The sequence below is a fragment of the Bombyx mori genome, chromosome 16, assembly GCF_030269925.1.
Source record: "Bombyx mori chromosome 16, ASM3026992v2".
Lineage (NCBI taxonomy): Eukaryota > Metazoa > Arthropoda > Insecta > Lepidoptera > Bombycidae > Bombyx > Bombyx mori.
In genome coordinates this window covers 7548636-7557082 of record NC_085122.1, presented here as the reverse complement: position 1 = coordinate 7557082, position 8447 = coordinate 7548636, and the positions used below count along the sequence as shown (strand labels likewise).

General features: G+C 39.3%; 1 long non-coding RNA gene across 1 annotated transcript; it reads left to right on the top strand.

The window, feature by feature from the left end:
• Positions 1 to 849: 849 nt before the first annotated feature.
• On the top strand, positions 850 to 6639 carry LOC134200287 (uncharacterized). Its single transcript, XR_009975117.1, has 2 exons — positions 850 to 1474; positions 5908 to 6639. It is a non-coding gene; the product is annotated as an uncharacterized LOC134200287 (long non-coding RNA).
• Positions 6640 to 8447: the final 1808 nt, after the last annotated feature.

The window sequence follows — 8447 nt, the reverse complement described above, 5'->3', positions numbered from 1 at the left end:
CTGACCAAAATGCCCGGTGGTCGCAACGTCGACAAATATTGGACCGACTTCGCGTGATGGTTGTGCAAAATTATGAGAAAAGATGTGCAATGCGCTTAACACTTCGCCTCGCGTCCTTTTCATTGTCCAAGCTTAGTCTCTGGCGAGGTTTGGACGCGGCTTGCTAAGAACAAGAAGCTCAATTGTTTCAACTCAAACTCAAAAAAAATGCTTGCGCGTGATCGAATAATAACGACCCAAAATAATGTGTCAACCAATCTGCCGGATCGGAGCACGACACATACATACACATACATACGTGAAGCGTTCATTCATATTGAGAATGCACTACCAGCACTCTATCAGTAGCAGCAGTCTGGGCGCGCACGACCCCTCTATTCATCCAGAATCACGGCCATGAGAAGCTGCCTCCTACCAAGGCCGCAGTTCGGTGTACTTCCTTCTCAAACTTGACGACTGCGGAGAGAGAAACACTCACTCTCAGATGCTCTACCGTCTCTTTACATTAGAAGGACTCGTTAAAATTCTAGAAGCGGTTATTAAAATTATACGCTCCTTCATAGCTTTTTATATATATTTTTTATATTTTAGTATGTATGTATGGGTGCAAACGCCACTATTGGCAATAATTAAGATGATAATAACAATCGACGCTTGAAAGGCAAACCTGACTAAGCGACAATGCGTGAACTTTACAGTAGACTAATTTAAATTTGAAATACCTGAAAAAAAATCTATTTTAACGAATCTAGCTGTAGGATTGAAATGATTTTAATAGATCTAGAAATATATTTTTTTTTGCGCTTCGAATATCATTATTGCCTATAATTTATGTGTTCGGAACCGCAGTAAAAAGTTTAGTTGCAAAGCTGTCATTTATATTTTTATAATTTTTAAATTTTGTTTCTAATGTCAGTTGGAATAAACTGTCAGTCATGAAAGTTGCATCATAATTTTATTTTATTTTATTGCAAAAATCTTCCTCCTCACAAATATAAATATCTAAATAAGAAACCGTCCGCTACATAGTCCATCGAGCCGAGATACCCAGGAAATAAGGGAAGTGATCCAAGTTTGATATTCAGGACAAATTAGTGATGTGTAACCCATTACTCTGTTTTTTGTTTAGATTATTTATATTTATCATATTACAAGCTGGGTTAACTATGTGGTTTGTTTAATGTGTTTTTGTTGGCATTTTTTTGGTAATAGTCTATGTCTCTCACACTTGTAAAATTATTATTTATTTATTAATTATAGGTGCGTACATAATAGTGTGACTGTATAGTTCATTTTTGTTGTCATTATAGTTCATTATTTCAATTGTAACTTCTATCAATGCCAGATTAACTAGCCCGCTTCTGCCCAAATACTTCCGAAATGAGTGAGAAAGAAGAAAAGGAGTTAGTTAAAAAACGAGCTAGTCTAAAAGGCCGATTGACTACATTCAGAAAGTACATCGAGGAATTGAGCGGTACGTTGAATCAGCAACAAGTCAATGAATTGCAATTAAGAATCGGTAAGATCGAATTATTATTTGAACAATATGACGTAGTACAAACTAAAATAGAATGCCTCGCTGACGATTTCAGCTCGCAAAGCACAGAGAGAGAAGATTTCGAATCGATTTATTACAAATCCCTTTCACAGGCTCAGGAGATTCTTTCTCGTAATTCTAAATTGTTACAAACCCAAGTGCATAGTTTTGAGGGTTTGCTCTCATGTGAGTAATCATAGCCTGGTTAAATTGCCTACCATTAGTCTACCCAAATTTGATGGTTCATATAGCAACTGGCTGGAATTCCATGACACCTTCAGTAGTCTTATACATTCGAACGAGGCGATAGGAGAAATTAATAAATTTCACTACCTCAGGGCCTCGCTAGAAGGCTCTGCTGCTGTACTACTTCAGGAGATTCAGTTCTCTGCCAGCAACTATTCTGTGGCGTGGAAGCTGTTATGTGAGAGGTACGATAATAAGCGCCTATTAATTCAAACACACGTTAATAATTTATTTAATATAGACGCAATAAAGAGTGAATCTTCGTTTAATTTAAGACGTTTCATAGATCAGCTGAATAAAAGCCTGAGAGCTTTACAGTCGCTGGGCGAACCGACTGATCATTGGGACACTCTTCTCATCCACATGTTGAGTCGTAAAATCGAACAGAAGACGCTGCGAGAATGGGAAGAGTGCAAAGGTCGTCTTGATAAAGAAAAGCCCATTTCTTTGTCCATATTTCTCGATTTCATTCGTAACCGGGCCGATCTATTAGAAACGATGGAATTTACTCGTTCTAATCTTCCTCACACACAAGATCAGCCACCACAGTCGCCTAAAGGTCAGAAAATTAAAACATTACTTTCTGTCTCCGGAACGCAGCCGTCGTCGAGTGGCGGCGCTAGTATTATTTCTGGTTCCGGTACAACATCGTGCCCACACTGTAAGGGTGAGCATTATCTTTATAATTGCGATAAATTTCTGAGCCTTAATAGTGAGCAGAGATGGGAATTAATTCCTCAGTTCAAGGTGTGTTACAACTGCTTTCGTAGTGGTCACTATTCGAATCGCTGCAAAAAAGGTGGTTGTACTTTATGTAAGCGTAGGCATAATACGCTGCTGCACACCTCTTCTAATAATAAACAGGGAATTAATCACCCCGCTCCTAAGCGTGACACCGCGGCAATCGCCTCCGCCATCCAGCCTGAACCTCCTGGTAACCATGGCCTAACGTTAGCCACGTATTCTGCCGCCGCACCTTCAGAGATTAGTAAAGATGGTATGTTTGCGACAGCTCTCGTTAAAGTTGTCGATAGTAATGGTCACGAGCACATCATACGTGCTCTTCTGGATTGTGCGAGTTCGTCTTGCATAATTAGTGAGAAAACGGGTCGCTTATTGAATGCCAAGTATATTGATATAGATAAACCTATTTTCGGCATCGATAAGACTAGAACTAACACTTCAAAAATGTGTTATGTTTCTTTCAGTTCACGCACTGAAAATTATTCAAAATGTCTTCTTTGTTATGTATTGCCTTCCATAACTGACGACGTGCCTTGCCATTCATTTGATGTTTCGCATTTAAATACTCCCGCTAATATTATTTTAGCCGATCCCCAATTTTATAGGGCGTCAGAAATTGACATGATAATTGGATCTAATATCTTTTGGGATCTGCTCGGGACGCGAAAGATCAATCTGGGAGATAACATCTCGATCCTCTGGGAAACTCGACTTGGCTGGTTGGTAGTTTCCAGGGATCTAAGTGATGGTCATGGATCTGCTCCCCTAATGTGCAACTTCACAAAACTTGCAGACATTTCAAAAGATCTTGATTTCGGCGTTGATGACACTCAGAACTTGCTGTCGCGGTTCTGGCAGCCGAAGGAAGTCGGCCTTAAGTCATCCTACTCCGAGGTGGAACGAAAATGTTTAGAACATTTCGTTAAAAATACGCAACGTCTAGCTGATGGTTGTTTTCGTGTGCGTGTACCCTTAAAACAATCTGCGGACTGCTTAAGTGACGGACAACTCTAGTTACCTTGCCGTAATGTCTTAAGCAGATCGGCCTTGAATGCAGTGACAAGAACATCTCAGAGATCATCATTCACGACTTCTACGTGAATGATCTCCTCACGGGGTCTGACTCATTTCAGGAGGCGTTGGACATTAAAAAAAAAGTTGCCGCAGAGCTTGCCTCCGCCAGGATGCCTCTGCGCAAGTGGAAGTCCAACGATCCTCTACTCTGTCTTACCGGTGATCCGTGTGACGATAGTTCGTCCCTCAGTTTGAATATCGGGTCCTTTGAGTCTTGTAAGACATTAGGCCTCAATTGGCAGACAGCCACAGATGAGCTTTCTTTCTCTGTCGATTCGTGTGAAGCCTCGCCTTCTACGAAACGCTCTATGCTTTCTGTCACTGCATGCATTTTTGATCCCATGGGGTTAGTTTCTCCCTGCATCGTTCCTATTAAAATACTATTGCAGCGGCTATGGGTTCATAAGCTATCATGGGACGAACAGCTCCCATTTGAAATAGCCAAAATTTGGGCTAATTTAATTAAAAGCCTTCCGCTTTTAAATAATTTACGCATACCTCGCCTTATTGGTTGCGAGGCTTATACTTACGTGGATCTCCACATGTTTACCGATGCGTCGCAAAGCGCATATGGTGCTTGCCTTTACGTGCGAAGCGCGGACGTGTATGGACGAATCAAGGTCTCGTTACTTATTGCCAAAAGTAAAGTGGCTCCATTAAAGCTAACGACGATCCCTCGGTTGGAGCTCTGCGGGGCTCTGGTAGGAGTGCGCCTCTATGAGAAGGCTATTGATTCACTCCGGGTTCAGGTCAGGCATACTACTTTTTGGACTGACTCGACGATTGTGTTAGGCCGGCTTAAAATGTTGCCTAGTATATTACAGCCTTTCGTTCGCAATCGTATGGTGGAGATCATGGAGAAAACCGTGAACTGTACCTGGCGTCATGTTCCCACTGATGAAAACCCTGCTAATCATATTTCTCGCGGCGTCGAAGTCGTAAATTTGCAGGGTCTAGATCTGTGGTGGTCAGGTCCTCAATTTCTGCAGCAAGACTGCTCTCAGTGGCTTTCCAATTCAGGCCGGTACAGCGACTCCAAACTCCCTGAAGTTCGTCCTGAAGTCTCGTTGCACCTTTCAGTTCCACGTGATGATTCATTTATTGATTTCAGCCGATTCTCAAACCTATCTCGACTAAAACGTGCTGTAGCCTATGCATTGAGATTCATAAATGTATGCAGAAAGCTATATCCATAAATCAGTCATTTAAGCTCTAAAGAGTTACAGAACGCTTTGAACTTGATTATTAGGAAAGCTCAGTCTGATTCGTTTGTCGAATACAAGCTCCTAACTCAGGGCCATTCGTTATCTCCTAAAAGTCCCCTCAACAAGTTCAATGTCTTTCTTGATGACGCTCAAATTATGCGTGTTGGTGGCAGGTTTGGAAACGCGTCGGAGTTTTCGTATGAGAAAAAATATCCTATAATCCTACAGTCCACTCATATTCTCACAAAACTCGTATTCAAGGCTGAACATATTAAGCTTATGCACGCTGGACCCCAACTATTATTAGCTTCTATAAGAGAAGTCTACTGGCCTATTGGCGGTCGCAATTTGGCCAAGGCCACTTACCATAATTGTATAAGATGTACTCGCATGCGAGCATAAACAGTTTCTCCTCTTATGGGAAATTTACCTGTGCTCCGCCTCACTCCTGGTCGCCCGTTCGAGTGTGTAGGCATCGACTACGCTGGACCCATCTCGTCCGCTAACCGCCTTGGTCGAGGTTGTAGAATCATTAAGGTCTACATCGCGATTTTTGTATGTTTCAAAACAAAGGCGATCCATATCGAATTAGTAGGTGATTTAACCAGCAATAGTTTTCTCTCTGCGCTACGCCGGTTTGTATCGCGGAGAGGTAAGCCTACTCATATATATTCGGACAATGGTACGTCATTCGCCGGTGCGTATAAACAAATTGGTACATTCTTAAAATCCAATTGCAATTCTTTGCCTGATGCTTTGATCGAAGAAGGTATTAACTTCCACCTGTGTCCGCCTTACTCTCCTCATTTTGGGGGTCTTTGGGAGGCGGGGGTTAAATCTATTAAATTCCATATGCACAGAGTATTGGGAAATTGTAATTTAACTTATGAGGAATTGATCACTGTCCTAACGCAAATCGAAGCAATATTTAATTCTCGGCCGCTGACTCCACTATCAAGCGATCCCGATGACATGATGCCGCTTACTCCTGGGCATTTTCTCATTGGCCAGCCCCTTACTGCAATGCCTGCTGCTGAGTACAAGGACTGCCGGCTAAGCAATCTCACCAGGTTCCAGCGGTTAGAGACGTTTTTGGGTCAGATAGTCAAAGGAATACATTAGTGAGCTGCAGCAAAGAACAAAATGGCGCACCAATCAGTCATCGCTGAAGCTTCACAGCCTGATTGTGGTGAAGGAAGACAATCTCCCGCCACTTAAATGGAGACTGGGCCGCATAGTAGCTGTCTATCCAGGGTCCGACGGAGTCAACCGGGTCGCAGACATTCGTACTTCAAGCGAAGTCATCAAGAGGTCGTTTAATAAGATTTGTCCCCTGATTGCGGATTAGTTTTGGGTTGAAAGGAAACCTTTCAACATCCGGGGGCATGTTCGGAACCGCAGTAAAAAGTTTAGTTGCAAAGCTGTCATTTATATTTTTATAATTTTTAAATTTTGTTTCTAATGTCAGTTGGAATAAACTGTCAGTCATGAAAGTTGCATCATAATTTTATTTTATTTTATTGCAAAAATCTTCCTCCTCACAAATATAAATATCTAAATAAGAAACCGTCCGCTACATTATGTATAAAGCAGTTATTGTCGCTTAGTCACGTTTGCCTTTCAAGCGTCGAATACAGTTTAGTTTATTCTATATTATTTTATTTATATAATATTATTAGCAAGATGAAACTTATTCTACAGAATTAATATTTAGTAGACACTATTTTTATGTGATAATGTTTAGAATGTGTTTAATGTTTATATTGTTGTTTAAAAATACAAATGACTGTTTAAATAATCAAATATTAATAAAGCGTAAAAATTTATAATAAATTGTGTTTTAATTAATATTAATAATTTGATTAATTGTTAATAATAATTGTTATTGTTATACAAATCATGTTGTTGGCATCTATTATCAGGCTGGATAATAATAATTTTAGTTTATATAAGTATTTGTTAAAAGTAATTTATGTAAAATAAATTAATATCAGAGTCATATAAAAATCACTAAAATATTTATTGTGAATTAATATTCACAGCTACATTTTATGAATTGTTTCCCAGTAATTCCGTTTGTTTGTTTAAAAGAAGTTGTAGTTGCTATAACCACGCTATAACCAACACAAAAATGACTAATCGTCTAAAAACTAAGACGTAGCTTTTTGTAATAAACAAGTAATGGTACTGTTTCATAGAATTGTATTATATTTTCATTGTAATATTAATAGATCTTATGAGTGAAAGCTTTGGCGTAACGCCGACATATACTATATTTATAAGACCTATTAGATCTGATTTACTTTATAAAATCATCAGTTTAACTTATTTCATTTAGGTCTACCGTTAATGAAGACAAATATTATCATAGAAAGCACTTGTGCATTGAAATAGATGTCCAATTGAAAAGAGCTTTGTTTTTGTAACTCGTATACACAACCAGAGTCCTGTAATTACTGGTCAATGGTCTCAAACTTGGTCCTTGTCGTACCGAGCTCTTGGTGCATTTAACGAGATAACTTTTCTTGAGATGAATGAAAGCAAAAAGTTTAGAAGTTTCCGGTTTTACCGATCGCCTTCATATTCTGGTAAACGACTCTTAATTTTTCTAGTATTTATTTTTTAGGTTTGAACAGTTTATGACACTGAATAAGTCAGTAACATTTTTCACTGTAGTTCCGATTAATAACTAACAGCGTGCCATCTCTGCAACGCTTTTGTAGCCGATATTCATCCCTAGAATCATCGAGAATATTCCACACATTTCTAGTATTGTGTTTTGTATGTCAGTATTGTGTATCTGACAATAGATGGCGTTGTACTTCTCGAGCGTTCTAGGTGCTACTAGATCCTTCGATATTCGTTCGAATATTCGGCGATAGATGGCGTTGCTCTTACCGGCGTAATAATATTAACCTAATAATTTCTAAGGATATCAATAACCACGTGTAAAAAGTACGCAAAGTCACCAGCGTCAGCCAAAGCCAACTGAGTTTCTAAATCGAACTTTTCGGCGGGTTGCTATTATATGCTCTCATGAAACTACAGCTGTAGAGATTAGCAAACCCAGCTCCACTATAAGACAAGAAAGACCTACCTACACACTTCTAACAATAGCATTTTGTTCATATAAAAAAAAGCCTATAACAAAATGTCAGTAACATTTGAAAAATTTGAAGGATTGGAAAAAATAAATAAGTGGATTATTAAAACAACATCAGTTTTTTTTTGTTTCACTTTTGTTCTCTATTTTGCAACTTAATGTCGTTTTTTTTTTTTATTGCTTCGATGTGTGGATGAGCTCACAGCCCACCTGTGTTAAGTGGTTACTGGATCCCATAGACATCTACAACGCAAATGCGCCACACACTTTGAAATATAAGTTCTAAGGTCTCAAGTATAGTTACAACGGCTGCCCTACCCTCCAAACCGAAACGCATTACTGCTTCACAGCAGAAATAGGTGGGGCGGTGGTACCTACCCGTGCGAACTCAGTAGAGGTCCTACTACCAGTAATTACGCAAATTATAATTTTGCGGCTTTGGTTTTTATTACACGATGTTATGTTTTAGCTATGAAAATAGTAGGAAAATATTGCTTACAACGGAAATTGGATAGTGTTTGAGATAAAATGTAGTTAA